Source organism: Myodes glareolus, chromosome 17, assembly GCF_982192425.1.
Source record: "Myodes glareolus chromosome 17, mMyoGla1.1, whole genome shotgun sequence".
NCBI classification, from domain to species: Eukaryota; Metazoa; Chordata; class Mammalia; order Rodentia; family Cricetidae; genus Myodes; species Myodes glareolus.
The window spans coordinates 37,949,566-37,969,937 of NC_142042.1; the positions used below are offsets into that span (position 1 = coordinate 37,949,566).

The window sequence follows — 20,372 nt, forward strand, 5'->3', positions numbered from 1 at the left end:
GTGCCTTTTGTCTTATTGACTATGTCCTTTGCTTTACAGTTTCAGGAGGTCCTATTTATTTATTGTTGCTCTAAGTGTCTGTGCTACTGGCGTTATGTTTAGGTAGTAGTCTCCTGTGCTCATGATTGAAGGCTGCTTTACACTTTTTCTTCTATAAGGTTCAGTGTGGTCAGATTTATATTGAGGTCTTTAATCCATTTGGACTTGAGTTTTGTGCATGGGGATAGATATGGATCTATTTGGATTCTTCTAAATGTTGACATCCGTTATATACCAGCACCATTTGTTGAATATGCTTTCTTTTTTCCATTGTATAATTATAGCGTCTTTGTCAAAAATCAGGCGTTCATAGATATATGGGTTAATATCTTGGTCTTTGATTCTATTCCATTGGTTAATTTGTTTATTTTAATGCCAATACCAAGAAGTTTTCGTTACTGTAACTCTATAATAGAGCTTGATGTCAGGGATGGTAATGCCTCCAGAAGTTCCTTTATTTTCAGGATTGTTTTGGTTATTCTGGGTTTTTTTTGTTTTTCCATATGATGAGCATTTTTCTTTTGGGATCTGTGAAGAATTATATTGGTATTTTGATGACTATTGCATTGAATAGAAGGCTTTTGGTAGGACTGCCATTTTTATTATGTTGATCCTACCTATCCAAAAGCATGGGAGATTTTTACATTTTCTGATAACTTCTTAAATTTCTTTCTTCAAAGATTTAAAGTTCTTGTTGAACAGATCTTTCACTTCTTTAGCTAGTGTTATCCCAAGATACTTTATATTATTTGTGGCTATTGTGAAGGGTGATGTTTCTCTGATTTCTTTCTCAGTTCCTTTATCATTTCTATATAGGAGGAGTAGTGATTTTTTTGAGCTGATCTTTTATCTTGCCACATTACTGAAGGTATTTATCAGCTGTAGGAGTTCCCTGGTAGAGTTTTTAGGGTCACTCATGTATACTATTATATAATCTGCAAATAATGAAAGTTTGACTTCTTCCGTTGCAATTTGTGTCCTCTTGATCTCCTTTTGTTGTTTTATTACTCTAGCCAGAACTTCAAAAACTATGTTGAATAGATATGAAGAGTGGACAGTCTTGTCTTGTTCCTGATTTTAGTGGAATTGGTTTGAGTTTCTTTCCATTTAATTTGGTGTTGGCTGTTGACTTGTTACGTACTGCTTTTATCATGTTTAGGCATATTCCTTGTATCCATGATCTCTAAAAGACCTTTATCGTGAAGGGGTGTTGGATTTTGTTGAATGCTTTTTCAGCATCTAGTGAGAAGATAATATGATTTTTCTCCATTTTTTTTAATATGATGGATTACATTAGTAAATTTTCATATGTTGAATTATCCCTGCATCTCTGGGATGAAGATGACTTGATCATGTTGGATGATTTTTTTTATGTGTTCTTGGATTCAGTTTGTGAATATGTTATTGAGTATTTTTGCATCAGTGTTCATGAGGATGATTGGTCTGTAATTCTCTTTCTTGGTTGAGTTTTTGTGGGGTTTTGGTATCAGTGTAACTGTGGTTTCATAAAAAAGTTTGGCAATGTTCCTTCTGTTTTTATTATGTGGAACACTTTGAGGAGTATAGGCACATAGGCATGAGTTCTTCTTTGAAGTTCTGATAGAATTCTGCACTGTAACCATCCGGCCCTGTTTTTTTTTTTTTTTTTTGGAAGCTTTTAATTACTGTTTCTATTTCCTTGCAGGTTATGGTCTATTTAAATTGTTCATTTGGTCTTGATTTTATTTTGGAATGTAGCACCTATCCAGAAAATTGTTTATTTCTTTAAAATTTTTCAGTTTTGTGGAGTACAGGTTTTGTAGTATGACCTAATGATTCTCTGGATTTCCTCATTATCCGTTGTTATGTCCCCTTTTCATTTCTGATTTTGTTAATTTGGATGTACTTTCTCTGTCTTTTGATTAGTTTGGATAAGGGTTTGTTGTTAGTCTTATTGATTTTTTCAAAGAACCAGCTCTTTGTTTCATTGATTCTTTGTATTGTTTTCTTTAGTTTTATTTCATTGATTTCAGCCCTCAATTTGATTGTTTCCTGTTGTTACTTCTCCTGGGTCTGTTTCTTTTTGTTTTGGTGGTTTCAGTTGTGTTGTTAAGTTTTTAGTGTGAGATTTCTTCACTTTCTTTATGTAGGCACTAGTGTTGTGAAGTTTTCTCTTAGCACTGCTTTCATAGTGTCCGGTAGGTTTGAGTATGTTGTGTCTTCTTTTTCATTAAAATCTAGTAAGTCTTTGATTTCTTTATCTATTTCTTCCTTGACCCACGGGTGGTTCAATAGTTCACTGCTCAATTTCCATGAGTTTGTAGGCTTTCTGCAACCAGTGTTGTTGTTGAACTATAACTTTAAACCATTGTGATCTGATAAGATATAGAAGGGTAATTCATGACAACAGGAAGCAAAACTAAGACAATAATGCTAGGATCCTGTTATGTGTAGTCCTTCAGGGACTCACACTTGTGCCATCTGGTGTCTCCCAATTTATGGAATAAGGATATTCTATATTATGGCTTTTAAATACTAGAAAACTAAGAACTTGGAAAACCCCAGAGGAAACTTAGAATCTGGTCCTTGGAAAGGCAAACATTATTGAATCCATATTCCACTGATTATGTAATCTATCCTTATGGCAAGAAAGACATGTATTATAGTGTTGACATGTTGCAATTGGAGAAAAATTGAGAGAGAAAAGAGTAGTTGTCATTCATCTAGTGTTTCACAAAACAACATAGAGGGCACATACAACTAAGTCCACAGCTCCTATGTATAAATGACAGGTAATTCAGTATCTGTGTTTATGTAGTCAGGAAGTTTTAAAGGAAAACATTTAATTGGGCTAGGTTACAGTTCAGAGGTTTAGTCCATTATTGTCATGGTGTTTGGCATGCAGGCAGACATGGTGCTGGAGAAGAGGCTGAGAGTTCTACATCTTGATCCTCAGGCAATAGGAAGTGAACTGTGTCCCATACTAGGCATAGTTTGAGCACATAAGACCTCAAAGCTTACTTCAACAGTGACACACTTCATCTAACAAGGCCACACCTACTCCATCAAAGCCACACTTCCTAATAGTGTCAAAGTCCCTATGAACCTATGGGGTCCAATTACATTCAAACCACCATAATATTTCAGGCATATATTTAAATCTTAAAAATCTTTCAGAAGTTATGCTTTCCTATATTATAGAAAGACAAAGGGAACAATGTGTTGAAAGCATTCTGGAAGCCAAGAAAGCATCCTCTGTAACTGCAATTCTAAAATGCTTTTGTAAATAGATGAAGAGTACTTATATGATGGATGCCTACAAGGCCTAAAAAACAGAACAAAACAAAAAACCCAGAAGCAAATCTTATCATTTGTGATAACACAGTTGAATTTGGAAAACATTATGCTGCCTAAAACAAACCCAAAAGAGAAAAACTAATAACACATGGTATCATTTGCATATGGAATGACCAAAATAAAAGCATATTAAGAAAGGATAAAAGGCATTTACATAAATAGAGAACAACTAGAGGCTGAGGGATGAAAGAATAAGAGATGGTAGGAGAGCCTGACGTTTCTCTCAGACAAGGTGATGGGCTAATATCAATACATTGTATAATTGAAAATTGCTTAAACTGTAAATCTTAGTGTTCTCACCATGAAAATAAATATGAGATGATTGTGTTAAATGATTTGATTTATTCTTTCTGTGATACATACATATAGCCATCATTTTATATATATGCATATATACATATACATTTATTGTATATATGTGTAACTTTGATGTGTTTACTGCAGTGGTTTGAAAGAAAATGACCCCCAAAGGGAGTGGCACTAATGGGAGGTGTGGCCTTGTTAGAGTAAGTGTGGCCTTGTTAGAGTAGGTGTGGCCTTGTTAGAGTAGGTGTGGCCTTGTTGGAGGAAGTGTGTCACTGTGGGAGCAGATTTTTAGTTCTCTTTTACTTGAACTTTACTCAGTGTGACAGGCTATCTTTTTCCTGTTGCCTTCTGATCAAGATGTAGTCAGCGCCACAACTGCCTGCATGCTGCCCCACCATGAAGATAATGGAATGAACCTCTGAACTATAACTGAGTCACCACAATTAAGTATTTTCCTTTGTAAGAGTTGCTATAGTCATAGTGTCTCTTCACAGCAATAAAAGCACCAAGACATTCACTAGGGATAAAAGACCCATCTTGTTACAGACCTGTCTTTTGGGGACTTTGGTCAGATCACATCTCTTCAGCAAACTCTTCCATGGTGTTGGGTTCTCATTAGCTTATTGTTCTTTATCTGAACAAACTCTTACTGCCTAGAACTCCTCTTCAATATAAAAGACTCTCCCCTTTGTCTGTTTTAAAAGCTTATGAGGGATGGCTTTAATAACCTTTCCAGGTTTATTTCTATTTAAATCACTCAGTTTATCTTACACTAGATTTTTCAAGGAATCAATATTTCTTTACTCGAGACACATGTTGAAAGCGGTCTAGTTTCAATCTTTCCATACAGGGTTGTAATTGATGACATATGACTTTTCTTAGCTGTCAGCAGCCTGAAGACAGATTCGGACTATCGAGGAAAAGCATAGTTTTCCCTACTTGAATCACCTTAAAGCTCCATATCTGTAAGACCAAAGTAAGAAAATATAGAAAGGGCACCGTCTTAGCTCTTTGTTATAGAAGCTAACTGCAAGGAAGAAGTATCCTTAGATCTATACTTCTCTATTCTTATTTGCTGAAACGGTTCCCATAGCTCTGATTATATTCTACTAAATCAGGATAATTTAATAGGTTTTAGATTTCAGTAGATCGGGATAGTTAATAGACGTGCTCTGCAAAAACTTGCATAGGTCACTTTTTATTACACGTATCATGATGGCTGTGAACATGAAAAAACCGATGTATAGACTATCTATTATGAAATAAAAGCCACGCTTAGCACAAAAGTCACTCTTCAAAGCAAGCCTATGCAGCAGGTATGATTATTCCCATTTCACAAAGAAGACATTAAGGCAAATCACTTTCTTCAAAGTTCTACACTTGCAAACGGCAAATCTCTAGGCAAATGTGGTTGAGTAGGTCCTCATTGGCCCCCCCCCATTGAGGTGACAAGGGGGCTCATTTCTTCCTGTCATTTTCCATACAATTTGATTACCCATTCATACCACTTATTTCCTAGTGCTTAGCCTATATCGTCTTCAGTACCTCTTCTGCAGGAGACTGTGACTTGCGGTTTCATGAGTGGAAAAGCAAAACCCTTGGGTTAAACCATAGTTAGAATAAACCTGGAAGATTATCCAAGGTGTGGCTATCTAGGTGTGGGCTGGGGGAGCAAATGACATTCTATATACTCCCAGTCTCATTCCAACGCTTCCCAGCCACAGCGATGTGCTTCTTTTAGAACATCGATTCTCTTTCAAGCACCCATCCTTATCTCTGTGGTAGCTAAATTTTATTTCACATTCCACCAGAACTGTCTGCTATGGAGAGCCAACTTTCCTTTAGAGAAACATGGCTGCTGATGGGTAGAATGACTTGAAGGGTTGATTCTGATTGTCTTGGGTCTTGGTCAATTTCTAACTTAAGACAGTTTACCTACCAATCAAAGGTCTTATGTGTAGTGAACTGACATTTAAAAATTTGCATTTTCCAGCAGACCTCACGTTCCATCTCCATTAGTTAGTAGATCATTTCTCTCTCCCTCTTTCTTTTCTTACTTCTTCCTCCATTTTCTCTAAGTTACCATCAGCATCAAAGTATGAATTCCTTTGACTTGTGTCTCTCAGTGTTAGCCCATGTCTTCTATCTGCAGTCCTTGCTGTCAGCCTGTTCTGAGAGCCTCCATGGAAGCAACGCTGTGTATCCTGATTTATTCAAATCTAATCAGTGAGAGTTAATGAATTCCTAGGGGCAGGAGATCAATCATGTTCTATTTATATTTAATTAATTTCATGTTGCTTCACTTGTCTTTTATAACTACTTTAAGGCATTTGAGAGAAAGCATATTCGTGATGAATTCTTATCTTAGAATAACTTCTGATATTTTTTCTGGATTTTTCTGCAGCAAATTCATAAAAAATCTTTGTTTCCTCAGTACTTTGAGGACATTTATAGCAATAATATTTTTACCACCAAAAGCAGTCTCATCACAAATTTCTTTATTTCCTCTAAGGTAGAGTTGATACTATCATCAGTTTTCTTTTTTAGTACTAAATTAAACTCAGTCATGGCAAGTGTTTATTCATCTGTCTGGCTTCCCTCATCTTACTGCACATCACAGTGTCACTGATACATGGAGTAGATGCACTGGTGCGTTGTTTGGTTTGAAAGAGTGGGAGACAGAATGCTTTAAGAATGGTAGAGCAGGGCTGGAGAGATGGCTCAGAGGTTAAAAGCATTGCCTGCACTTCCAAAGGGTCTGAGTTCAATTCCCAGCAACCATATGGTGGCTCACAACCGTCTGTAATGGGGTCTGGTGCCCTCTTCTGGCCTGCAGGCAGAATATTGTGTACATAATAAATAAATAAATGTTTAAAAAAAAGAATGGTAGTGCATAAGATTGGTGTCTGATTACACATAGAGATGTGTTGGGTGAACGGTCATACCCTACAGTGTCATTAGAATGTAGAATCAAATGAAAGTATGAGATACTATATCCATCCTGGAACTGACGGTTTGGTGCAGGATGAAGAAAGGTCAAGTTGAAGAAGAAGAACTTGTTTGAGATTTGGGTGTCTAGAGAGAAGACTGTGTTGCCAGGTCACAGGGAGCCCTGCATCTTAGAGAAGTTGCTGTAAAATAGGCTGAAGCTCTTAGTGGCAGACTGTCAACCTCTCTCCAGCTACTATGCCGCTTTATAATTAATGTTCATTCACAAACTAGAGACCATATTTGGTGAAAGAAACAGCATTTTTCTATAAAGAATCATATACTAATTATTTGTAGGTTTAAGGTCATGTTGTCTCTGCCAAAATCTCTAAACTCTGGCTTTGTAAAAACAGCCCATGTGCTATTATATGTGCAAACATGGGTCTTGGACTGAATTTGGCCAAAAGCACAATCTGATAACCTCAAGCAGCACACAGAAATGAGAGCAGGATAGGACTAGGGAGATGGCTTAACAGTCACAGGTGCTTGCTCTTCTTGTAGAGGATTGGAAATGGACCTCCAGCACCCATGTCAGGAGGCCCACACAGCCTTTAAGTCTAATTCTTAAGGATCTAACACCCTCTTCTGGCTTCATCTAGTATCCACACTCATGTGAGCACACACACACATACACACACAGAGAAAGAGAGAGATTTATTTTTATGTGAGTGGGTTTTGCCTGCCTGCATGCATGTGCATGCAGTGCCCACAGAGGCCATCAGCTTTCCTTGGGACTGGGGTTATAGAGGGTTGTGTGTTACCATGTGGCTGCCGAGAGTCAAACCTGAGTCTCTGGCAGAGCAGTGATGGCTCTTAACCATTGAGCCATCTGTTCAGCTCCAACAGATACATAAATAAAAAGCAAGATAACTCTTAAAAAACAAACGAAAGAGAAATGTGAGCCTACACTTTCTGGTCTCCCATTCACTCTCACATGCTTTCATGTCTTGTTCATCAGATTGGTGCAATGTGAAATTGATACCCTTATATGCAGAAGGAACAAGCTGTAATTTTGTTCATTCAAATTTCTTAACAGAAATTATCAATCTTTGATTTCCAAATTGCTACTAGCTATTCACTATTCAAACCAGTAAACTGGTTAGCTGAAATTTGTGAGTTATAATGTATCTTGTTAATAAACTAAGAAAGATTCAAGTGACTGAGATGAAATCTTTTCCAGATTTTCCTAGGAGAAGAGGCAAATGTTGATGTTTCAGGCATTCAGGTAGGAACTGTGGTAGTGAAGGAAGATAGAGAAGTCTCTGAAGTGATAAAAAGTAAAAATAGTGGAAGATATTACTGCGAGGAGGAAAATAAAAATAGTATTGCTGGTCATAGTGCTTGCTTCAGTATTGGTCCAGTTTACCTTAAACTGGCCATAGAGAAATTTATGTAGAGTTTGAAGTGCTTTCTTATCAACAATACTTGCAAGACTCCATGGCTTTTTTAAAATAAAATTTAAGAAAAAAAAGTTGAAAGAATTTGACCATGAGAAAAAAAAAATATCAGTTTTCAAAAGAGTTGAGTTGTAATGTCATTCCATCTCTTAGGTACAAGATTCAGGCTGGAGAGGCAGCATTCTTATGAAGATGAAGTTGTACAGTTATATATAAAGTGGTGATGATGTGGATATTCCTTATCCGCCTTGGCCAGATTTACAGTGAAACAGTGCAAAAAGTTGAATAAAACGATATTTTAAAAATGTAGTTAGGGGCTGAGCAGTGGTGGCTCATGCCTTTAATCCCAGCTCTCAAGAGGCAGAGGAAGAGGCAGAGGCAGGTGGATCTCTGTGAGTTTGAGGTCAGCCTGGTCTACAAAAGCTAGTTTCAGGACAGACTCCAAAGCTACAGAGAAACCTTGTCTCAAAAAACAGAACAAAACAAAACAAAACAAAAAGTAGTTTGTGTAGTGTGTAGGAGAGGAGCTTGAATTCATTTTAAAAAGAGTGTCTATTAGTGACCTTTTGACAGTCGAGCCTGAATTCTAAAACTTTGGACAAAACAAATGTGGACAGAGTGGCTTTGATTGCTAAGGAGATGGTGCAGACTGGCGCAGATAAGGAGAAAGTATATATTGGTAACAGTGGCAATCAGAGAGTTTCCTGGGGGCAGTACCCTACTCATCAGAAGCTCTAGCTTTTGAAAACACAAGTTCATCAGAGAGGAGAGAGCTTGAGCTGAGAATGACGAAATCCCTTGCTGGGAAATGATTACCTAGGAAAGGGTTCTTCCAAGTTCACTTGGGACGGAGCACCGAAGTTTTCATCCAGGTTTTGGGAAGCATCTTAAAATCACAGTAGAAGTTTATGTCATCCAGGTAGTACTGAATTTGTAGATATAGAAGGTACTAGAAAGAGGGGAACATAGAGTCTTGCAGCAAGGTTTGAGAAAGATAGTGAAACCAAACAGTGTGTAGTAGAATCAGATTTTGTGCATGGAGCACCCAAGTAGCCTTTGAGTGAAATACTAAGGGTGAAGCCTAAGTTACAGCAGGATGTCAGATGCCAAAAATTGAAGAAGGACACTTAAAAGAAATCTCACACTAGCTCAGAATTGAGTATAATAGAGGGCTATTTATTTAAGGGTAGACCCACATATCACAATCCTCTGCTGGAATGGAGAACAACAACTGAATCCTGCATCTGGAAAAGAGGTCGGATGCTTGCATTACATGGGCATATATAGTATAAGAGGCCATACCCAAGTGGGCAGGTAACTTAAAGGCTAGTGGTGGTAGGAATTCCTACAGCACCTCTCCCTTTTGTTTAAATAAGCAAGTTCTAAGCCTAATACAAAGTTATATACAATAAGAACAAATATCAGGTATAAAAATTTTAATTACAAACAGCATAAACAATATCAACCAAAAAACATGTCATAAATGTTTCAATAGTTATCCTATCCTAATGAGTTTAAGACTTGTATAATAAATAACATGACCAAAAGTCATGAGAGGAAAGTAACTACAACTACCTAGTCTTCAATCCCAATGAAGACCTGAGAAGGGAAATAATATTACTTGAGTAAACAGGAAGTGCAATCAAGCAACTTCCAAAATGTGCCACAAATGACAGAGACAACTGACTACCTGGGCAATCACCCAAAGTCTCATTTGCAATGTTGGAGCAACCAAATTTGGCTTAGGCCTAGAGTAACTGATAGACCATTTTCAGAGGCAGGAAATTTTTCAAAAACTTACCCTGTCTTGGCAAGATTTGACAGTCTTTTTTCTTGTATCCTGCTTGTCCTGTCTGAACATCATGCATTTTGTCAGTGGTCAATGCATGGGCAGATCCATTCTAAGATAATATTGTCCCTCTGCAAATTAAAATTCCTGTAGGAGAAATTCTGGAAGGCAATATGACTAAAATACAATTAAGATTTGAATTCACCCTATCTACATGTGCCTCCTGTAATTTCTCCTCAACAACTATAAATTCCTTTCCTGCTTCATCTGTTCATTCTCTGGGACTATTCAAGTCTTTATCACCTTCTAAGGTTTTATTTAAAAGAATTATTAGATCAGGTATTATCCCAACAGCCAGTTGTAGACTAGAAATGTCTCCTAATGATCTTTGAAAGTCATTAATAGTCTACAACCAGTCTCTCCTAATTTGTGCCTTTTGTGTTCTAATTTTCTGTAAACCTATTTTATAATCTAGGTAATTGACAGAATCTCTTTTCTGTATTTTTTCAGGAGCAATTTGTAATCCCCATTTTGGCAAAACTTTCTTTACTTCTTCAAACATTGCTTCTAAAATATCTGTGCTTGAATCAGATAGCAAAATGTCATCCATGTAATGGTAAATTATAGACTTAGGAAATTGCTTATGCATTATTTCTAATGGCTGATTTACCAAGTATTGGCACAGAGTAGAGTTATTGAGCATTCCTTGTGTGAGGATGGTCCAGTGGTATCTCCTAGTATGCTGAGAAATATTAAAAGTAGGCACTATGAAGGCAAATTTTTCTTTGTCCTTTTCTTGTAAAGGTATAGTAAAGAAATAATCTTTTAAATCAATAGCTATAAAAGGCCATCCTTTTGGTAATAGATAAGGTAGAGGAATTTCAGATTGTAGAGGGCACATAGGTTGAATTACCTAGTTGACAACTCTTAGATCTGTCACCATTCTCCATTTCCCATATTTCTTTTTAACAACAAATACACGGGAATTCCAAGGGATGGTTGATTCTTCAATATGACGAGCATCTAGCTGTTCCTCTACTAGCTGATTTAATTTTTAAAAGCCCAAGTATCTTTTTGCATTCTAAGTTGGCATTTTCAAAAGCCAGAGATTTAGTAAGTCCTCATCTAGCATCTGGATTTGTTACTCCTACTTGTACAACCTTAGTTAATCTTTGTAAAAAGTCACTAAAGGGCTCTCTCTGGCCCTGATTAACCCTGGTATATGATTCAATTATTTTTCTTAGTTCTTTAATCCTGTCCCAAGAATTTAAGGCTGCTTTGTGGCATAGGGAAAAGATTTGTTCATCGTAGAGAGCTTGAGTCTGTGAGGCACCATAAGTGCCCTGACCAAGAATTTGATCTTGGCAAGTCTCAAGTCTTTTTGCTTTTTCCTGTTGTTCTAAAAATTTAGCCTCTTCTCTGAAATAGCATTTAAACATCAACTGAGGACCGCCATCCAGGACTGCCGAAACTAACTGAAGACAGTCGTGTGACATGGCTTTAATACCAGAAGCCCACGTCTTTACCATCTCCCTAACAAATGCAGAATGCAAGCCATAAGGTACAATTGCTTGCTTAATTTCTTTTAGATCATTCATTTCTATAGATATCCATCTACCTTCTTTGGATAACTTGGGCCTTTAGAACTTGATGCTTTGTTAGAGTAGATTACAGGGTAGGAAGCTAAAACCCTAGATAAGTCATCTCTGACAGCTACTGGTGATGATGAATCCTGCCCTTGTACCTTCTTTCCCTGCTCATCAGCTCCAATAATTTCTTCAATCCTTTCAAATCTTTTAACTACTGTCTTTTGTAAAATCTGAATCTTCTGATCTGTATATATTTCTAGTGAGTTTACTGAGGCACCTAACATCTGGTCCTCATTCTGCACATGTGAATACAAGGTCTGAAGTTTTTTTTTTTTTTAAAGATAACACCTCATCCTTGGACATTATTTGGATAGCATGCTGATTCCCATCCTGGAAAGATACTCTATCTGCTAACCTATCATAACTTTTTAACAAATTTTTAATGTCAAATTCAACAGTATGAATTATTTTAGATAATTTCTCAGTATCCTTTGACATGGATTTAATTTTGCTGTCAAATTAATGTTATCCTTTTCAATAGCATTAATTTTTTCAGATAACTTCTGAGTTTTGATGGTATTAATCCTGTCAGCTAGTTGTTCATTATTAATCTGTAAAGACTGTATTACTTCTAAAAGTGTCTCATTCTTGGCTCTGTTATCAAATAATTTTCTTAAGGATATGGTATGAAGAAAAGACTGAGTCCCAATATTCAATAAATGGCTGTATCACCACAACCATATAAGCCTTGCAGAATAGAATCTATAGTATTAGCAAAAAAAGTTACTAAAAGTTTCAATGGCAATGTTGTCTGCAATTATATTACTTTCAAGTTTACTGATTTATTAATTACCTGTTATGAAATTCGGTAAATTGTTTTGGGGTGTAATAATCCTTATTGTCCAACAGGTGTTGTGGTTGCAAAGTCACAACTAGTGACACAACCTGGTGCCATGAACAGTCCTGAGTGGCTTTGGTTTCTCTGCCTTGGTGCTAGTTAAATACTAAGAAATATGCTTTGCTTGACAAATTAAAAGCAATTAAATCAATTCTGTACACGGAGCAAGAAGCCCAGAACTCAGGAGCTGGGAGTACAAACCTGAAGTTCCACAAGTCACTAAGTGGCAGGGAACATGGCAGGGAACTCGGCAGGGGGGCGGGGACCATGCATGCACTTGGGAAATTTCCAAGTTGCTGCTTGCAGTTAGCTCTGTTGTAGCTCTGTTGATAGGTAAATGCAAGACAAGTGGGTGGAGGTGAGGGACTTTCCGGGCTTTGGTCTGTTTAGGCCTTTAAGCTGATCCACCCCGTAGGTGTGGAGTTCGGATCCATGTGGGGCACAGAAGAAGAAGGACGAGTAAAAGAAATCCCACACTAGCTCAGAATTGAGTATAATAGAGGGTTGTTTATTTAGGGGTAGATGCACAGAGCCCAATCCTCTGCTGAAATGGGGAACAGCAACCAAATCCTGCAGTCGGAAAAGAGTCCGGCCGCTTGCTTTACATCAGCATATATATATATATATATATATATATATATATATATATATATATATATATATATATATATATAAAAGGCAACGTCCAAGTGGGCAGGTAACTTAATGGGTACTGGCAGTAGCAATTTCTACAGCAATAAATGACAGAAGTTTCAGTGTTTGACAAGGAAAGCTGCAGGCACTGAGTAGAGCGAGCCCAAAATAGGACAAAACTGCTGTATGCAACAGAGTTGGAAGGGCAGGGGTATCCAAGATCACTGAACTCCAGATGATCACATAAGCATCATAAGCTTCAACTCCTAGAGGCAAAGCTGAAAACTTTGCCGTTTGTTTTACTTGGTTTTTTGCCTTGCTTCAACTTGTTCTTTCTTTCATTTTAGAAGCGGGATGTTTACTTTGTGCCATTGTGCATTGGAAATATGTGACTTGTTTTATTTATTTATCATTCATTTATTTATGTCTTACAGGGGATCTTAGTTGGGAGATTTCTTTGCGTTTCAGAAGAGATTTTGGACCATGTCGACACTGTTAAGACCCAGGGCACTTTTGGTGATGGAGTAAGAGCACATTGCATTATAAGCTCCACATGAGACGTCAGAGGCCAGGGTTGGAATGTTTTGATTTAAAGTGATATGTTTTGATGATAAATCGGTAAGGAGTAGACACTTGATAGTTACTATCTACTGTAAAATTGACTAGACTTAGAGTGTCTGAGGTGGAGTCTCTGTGCATGTCTGGGATGGTGTTTCTACAGAAGACGAGCTGAGGAAGAAAATCTACTCGGCCTGTATGTGGCACCATCCCATGAGTTGGATTCTCAGGATGAATAAAAAGAAAAAAGAAGAAATTCAACTGATTTCTGATATTCTCGTTCCTGAAATTAGTGCTCTAGTGGGATGTGAGCAAGCAGCCCATGCTCTCATTGCCATGACTTTAACTAAAACCGTGCTTTCTCCACCATATTTGACTCTATACTTTCAAACCACGAGCCAATATTAATTTTTCCTCCCTTAAGTTTCCTTCATGAGATAGCCAGTCACAAAACTTCTCAATGTCATAGGCAGGCCTTAAATTGCTGATTCGAGTTCAGAGACCTTACTCAGTTTTATTTATGCAAGATTCTAACTCCCAGATACTTCCTGCATCTGGCGTTTGAATATGGCTTTTTAAACTCTTGGGAACTATTTCACTTCCTGTTCTCACACTAATTACACACACACACACACACACACACACAGAGAGAGAGAGAGAGAGAGGGAGGGAAGGAGGGAAGAGATTGCTCTTTAAGAGCTAAGTTCTTAGATTTATGGATTCAATAAAACACAGTGCCTCTTCAATTTTTCAGGGCTTCTGCTGATTTATATGGGTTTTGCTGGCACAAAAATTAGATTAAAAAATTTTTATTGAATCTTGTCTGAAATGCTTAAAGTTGAAGAGAGGCTTCAAAAAAGAAAATTCATTCTTCTAATTCTCTCAGTGGATCTGGCTTTGGGAAAACAGAATCTGTGCACACTAACGAGGCTACTTGTTTATTTCTGCTCCCATCCCACTCCTTCCAGTCCATTAGAGGAATAGATTCTTTGTGCCATTCATAATCTTATCAGAAGTCTGAGCTCGGCTGGATGTTGCAGGGTGTGGTGGGCTCAGTTATCATCTATTGTGACAGGCATTTGAATTCCCCAGGATCTCACGGGTTGATTCAAACTCCTTCTGACTTACCCGTCAGTGAAAGAATGATCAAGAGACTTCTTTTGTGAACTGGGAAGAACTTGTTTGCCTGAGCTCAAAAATTCAGATTTCTGGGTTGCTGCTCCCTGCGGCTGTAATCATATCTGTTCTCTGCTTGGGTATGATTTTCCTCATTTCAGCTCAGTTTGGTCTCTAGAAGTCCAGTAGTGCTTCATGCACCTGGATGAACACAGAATCGGGAGGACAATTAAATAGCTGAGAACAATGAACTCAGTACACTCTGCCTTTCTTCTTTGCTTAAATTTAGGAATTCTTCTAGGCTTCACTTGCAGGATGATCAAAACCTTTGGTTTTTATTCTTCAGTGGCAGGCTACCAGCAAAGTGTGGAATTGGTTTCATTACCTGGTGAGATTGTCAGCGACAGTGTCTCATGCAGGGATGGTTATTTGCTTCCTGTGATTTTTCTGCCATGCAGGTGGTTGGTTATTAAAAAAAAACGTTATTTTCAGATATGTCCTGAAATAATATCACCTCTGTTGGGTTGTCTAAGGTAATAGGACACTGAAGGATGAGAGGCAGGGGGTTCGGTCTCGTACCGTGGCAGCAGAAAGATGCCGAAATGACAATATGTTGTAGGAGACCTGGGTGTGGACTGTAATACCATGGTTGCTTGTGTTTTAAAAATATCAAGAAATCTTCAATAATACCATTATTCACATGTCCTACCTAGTAGATGGTGATGGTTTTAATAATGTGATTTTGAGTAACATTTTAGTATGACAGAAATATTCACCATAAAAATTGGAATCATTGTTGTCTATTTTCTGCCTTTTTTAAGTATGCCTTTACTTTTGCCATCTGGAAAAAATGGTTTTCTCTTTTAGAAAAATAAAGATTATATTCTTGAGAAAAATTTCATCGTTAAGAAAATTGTTTGCAATGCTTTTGAAGTGTAGATAATACACGGATTTTGTTTTGTTTTGAGACAGGGTCTCATGTAGTCCAGGCTAGCCTTGAATATTGCATATGGCTGAGGATGACTTTGAGCTTCTGATCCACCTCCCAAGCGCTGACAGTACGTTTAGCCAAACCATGCCCAAGTTATTTGGTATTGGGGATGGAACCCAGGACTCTGTGGATGCTAGTCAAGCACTTATCAGTTGACTTCTATCAGTATCCTGTTAGATGGACTTTATACATTAACAGTTCACTAGAATTTGTATATCTGTGGATGGAGGATTTTTCTGTCCCACCCAGTTTTTCAGCCACTTCTAAATAATCACTCAGAGGCTTAGTATTAATTAAAAACTGCTTGGTCTAATAGCTCAGGATTTTTGCTAACTAGTTCTTACATCTAAATTAACACATTTCTGTTAATCTATGTATTGCCACATGATTGTGGCATTACTGGTCTTTTAGCATCTTACTTCTTGGGTAGCTGGCTGGTGTCTCCCCTGATTCCACCCTTCTACTCCCTGTATCTCTGTTTGTGTTTTCTGCCTGGCTCTCTTGCCTTGCTATATGCCAGAGCAGCTTCTCTATTAACTAATGTTAATAAACATATTCACTGCATACAAAGGTGTTATCCTACAGTATTTTCCTCTTTCTGTCTAATCAAAAAGGAAGGGTTTAACTTTAACAGTGTATTATGTACAAGAAAACAATTATCAAGTAAGAATTATAGTTACAATATCTAGTCTTTTAAATTATCTATCATATATTGGTAAGTTTAAAGTTTTATATCTAGTTTATATTTTATCATAACTAAGAAAATTATAACTATAATTATAACTATAATTATCTAGTCTTCAACTCCATCAAAGACCTGAGAAAGAAAATAATATTACCTGAGTAAGCAGGAAGTACAAGCAAGCAACTTCCAAAAAATGCAAGGTATGACAGAAACAACTGGTTGCCTGGACAGTCACCCAAAGTCTCTTTGAAGTATTGGGGTATCCATCTATGGCCTACAGACTTTCCTGTGAATCAGGGAGTTTTGAAGGACTAGTTTGTCTTGGCAAAGCTCAGCAGTCACCTTTCTTGTGTCCTGCTCGTCCAGTTTGGACAGTAACTGAGGCAAGGGCAGTTTCTTTGCCTGCATGGCTAGCTTTTGCCATCAAGAGAACAAACTCCATATGAAGTTTCTTTGATACCCAATTATTCTCTCAGGAGTAGATTGGTGCTACCAGGACCAGACATATCTCATGTCAAAAGAATTTTAAGTTACTAAGACATTTTAAATGGTATATTCAGTAGGTCCTCAAAGTGCTTGAAGATTACATATCTCTTTCGAATATATCTTAGTATATCTAGAAAACCTAACTAATATGATTTTAAGTTTGAATATTATAGATGATTAACTGTGATTTTGTAAATTTGTATTTTAAGTATATAGTATAATTTATTGAGCTTTATAAACTCAGTATCTTAAACAAGAGTAGAAATATGCATACAGTATGACAAAATTAACCTTAAATTTATATCAAAAATTAAAATCCATAACAATGTAAAGTATTTTGAGATTAATAGTTTTTTTTGGATAAAAGTAGATTCAATAATCTATCTTTTTCTCCTAAATTTTCTCTATAATATCCACCTTTCTTCTTTTAAGAAAGAGATTAACTATGACAAATAACAATTTATAATCACACCTCCTTAAATGAAAACAAAGTTATTAACAGTATTTTAGAAATTTTGGTATAGTTCTCTAGACTATTTCCTGCTGATTTGTGGGTGCTGGTGATTTGAGGGGCCCTGAGAAAATTTAGAATTAGGATTAAGTTTTGGCTGTAGCAGTCTGTGAGGTATCATTGTCTCAGTCAGTTGCTTTGAAGATGTTCTAATCTCATTGGAGACCTCTCAGGGGTTCTTCCTTGATCAAACCACATTAGCTTGGAAGAAATCCATAGTTTCTCATCTTCTGTGGAAACAAAAGCAGAACCTCCTTTTCAAAACAACATATCCTTAGACCCAAATTTTGAAGTGAAGACATCTTTAAAATATAAGTGTTGGTTTAACTTAGTTGCCCCCACAATCAAATGTCTCTCAGCAGTTAGCTCATTAACAGTCAGAAAATTCAAAGAAAACACAATAATATACATAATCCAAACTCTCTGTATATTTTCCATCTTTACATGACTTATTATGTATTATTTTATAGCTCTATTTAATTAAGGACTTTATTTTATTATTTTTAAATCCTTTTAAAATTAATCTGTGGCTCTTTTTTACCCTTTCTTCGCTCTCCTAAGCCTATGTACACGTGAAGCACACTGTGACCTGTGACCTGTTTAGAGTCTTTTTTGTCTGAATCTGTACCTGTAATCCATTTTGACCACTTCTAAATGGGCTTGGCTAGGACCAGAGGCAACTTTGACAGCTGTCTCTACCACACTTGGCTTTCCAACACGCCAGAGGTACCAGAAAGAGTCACACTCATTGCCACAACTCTGGGAAGCAATATTAAGTAGCATTCAGCTGTGTTTTCAAGCAGGTAAACAGTGGCTGGGATGAGCATTTTTACCCTAGCCCTTATAAGAGACTGAGGATAGCAGGAGCCTTTATGCACGTTGGTCTGTGAGAGGCTGGGGGAACCTGCCTGTGGCTGTGCTCTGAAGACCACAGGCAGTATCTGGGAGGAGCCTGTTAGTACCCAGCTGTGAGAGACCATGCAAATTTGACATGCTACAGCTCAAGTGTATTGCCGTCAGGGGATACAGTTCTGTAATGGTCTGCAATGAGAGATGTGAACTGTGAAGCTGTTTTTCACTCTATGTTTAAGCTATTTAAAGTGTTCTCAGGCTTTATGTGGATGTATGTGCACTACATTGGCGTGCCAAATATAAATGGAGGCTTTTCTGTCCTGCCTGGTCCCATAGATGCTTATAAATAATTACTCAGAGGCTTTCTATTAATTATAAACCACTTGTTCTAATAGTTCAGGCTTATTGCTAACTAGATCTTACATTTAAATTAACTCATTTCTATTAAACTATGTATTGCCATGTGGCATCTTTTGCTTCTTGAAACGCTGGCTGGTATTTCCCCTGACTTTACCCTTCTCCTCCTTGTATCTCTGTTTGGATTTCCTGCCTGGCTCTATCCTGCCTTGCTATAGGCCAAAGCAACTTTATTAACCAATGGTATTAAAGAATATTCATGGCATGAAGAGGAGTCATCCCACAGCATATATCAATTTTACTAGTGACTTTGAAGTACTTTTTAATAATCCATTTCCATAGGCTACACATGTAGGCATTTCATCTTGACAGGAGTTAGCAGCCCATGTCCTAGTTTCTCAACTTACCAGTGTGGTAGGGACATTGAATTCAATTGCTCCTGTAAATTATATCAACCCCAGCCCCACCGAATGGTAAATTGGAGCTACCAGTGAGTCACTGTGGGGTGCTGCTGTCTGGAAGTCTGTCTCTCTCTCTCCTCTGAATGTGGTTGAGAGGTCATGAAAACCTGAGAACATCTCTCTTCAATGGTCAAGAAGTTCTTCCAGGAAACAACAGGACAGTGGCCCTTGCTGTGATCAGTGGCACCTGCTTTCTTGGAGTTGTTGCTTCTCAAAGGCAATCTCGTTTTCTCAGTCCATTTTGCACTTAGACTTTATTGCCTTGTAAAAACACAAATACCAGAAGTAGTGGAGATTTACTCTGTCTCCTGCCATACCATCACCCTCACACATTTGTTTCAGCTGTCACCAATGGGTTAGCTCACATTAATCAAGGATGTAGGATTCCCACACTTAGTGCAGCTATCAGTTTTTTCCAGTGCAGGGCTCTATCATCTGTTTAATTTGAAGGAAGGAAAATTTCTTTAGAGTCTGAGTTGGAAGAGGATTTAGGGAAGGCCGAGGTGCTCTGTGTTCTCAACTAAGGAGCCCATCCCTCACAGGAACATCAAAGGTGTGGCTTTTATGTTTTACATAAAGACCAAGCCTCGAGTATCTATTTCATCAAACATTTAATTTGTGAAGTATTTATTTAAAATCCGAGATAAGGAAACTGTTAGTTCATAAAAAATGCATTACAGTGTTTCCTTTTGTTGAGTTCCAATTTTGCTGAGAGAAAGCAGGCAAGTGGAGCCCAACTCCTCACTTTAGCTCTTTCTCATTCACTGGAAGGATAAGGAAAGTGGGCTCATTTGATAATCATCAGATCAAATTTCCAATAACACCTTGTCACAATGAGATACCAATTTTCTTGATTATATTGAGAGTAGGGAAAGAGAGATGAAGGATTCCTTGGAAAAATAGTCCACACCGAGGTCTTCACCAGCTTCCCTGGTGGTCAGGGTCTCTCTGGGCTGAGTGTTTCCAGGTTGTGGTCTCTTTTGTGGTTTTCTTATTTGTAAAAGAAAGATGATAATTGTATTCAGATTAAAATAGAATTAAAGTGACAGATTAAAGTGGAATATAAAGATTGACTATGATGTGAGTGAAGATATCCAATTGCCCAGATAATAGCTGAGGGGCTTTTTTAATGGGTTCTGAGAGGAGGAGCTCTTTATTAAGAGGCATAGTTTCTGTGGTTCTCTATTTTTTTATATATAAATTAGGCTATAGTACTCTTCTTACTATGCGTGGCCACAATGCATCTGATTTTAAGCATATCCATTTCCATTATACATAGGTTTAAGATGATAAATAGGGGATTCTCCTAGAAAGTTACTAGGGGACATAATTTTGCCTTATTGCACACCATCAAAAACTAATTCAGGCCAGATTGGCCCT

The 20,372-nt window shown here is 37.4% G+C and overlaps 1 long non-coding RNA gene across 1 annotated transcript in view; it reads left to right on the forward strand.

Annotated features, from left to right (window-relative positions):
• LOC146891229 (uncharacterized) overlaps positions 1 to 13,902 on the forward strand; it is a 52,792-nt gene extending 38,890 nt beyond the window's left edge. The window contains exon 2 of the long non-coding RNA XR_015735252.1: positions 13,410 to 13,902. This is a non-coding gene — a long non-coding RNA (uncharacterized LOC146891229). The remainder of the gene's footprint in view (positions 1 to 13,409) is intronic.
• The last annotated feature ends 6,470 nt before the right edge of the window (positions 13,903 to 20,372 follow it).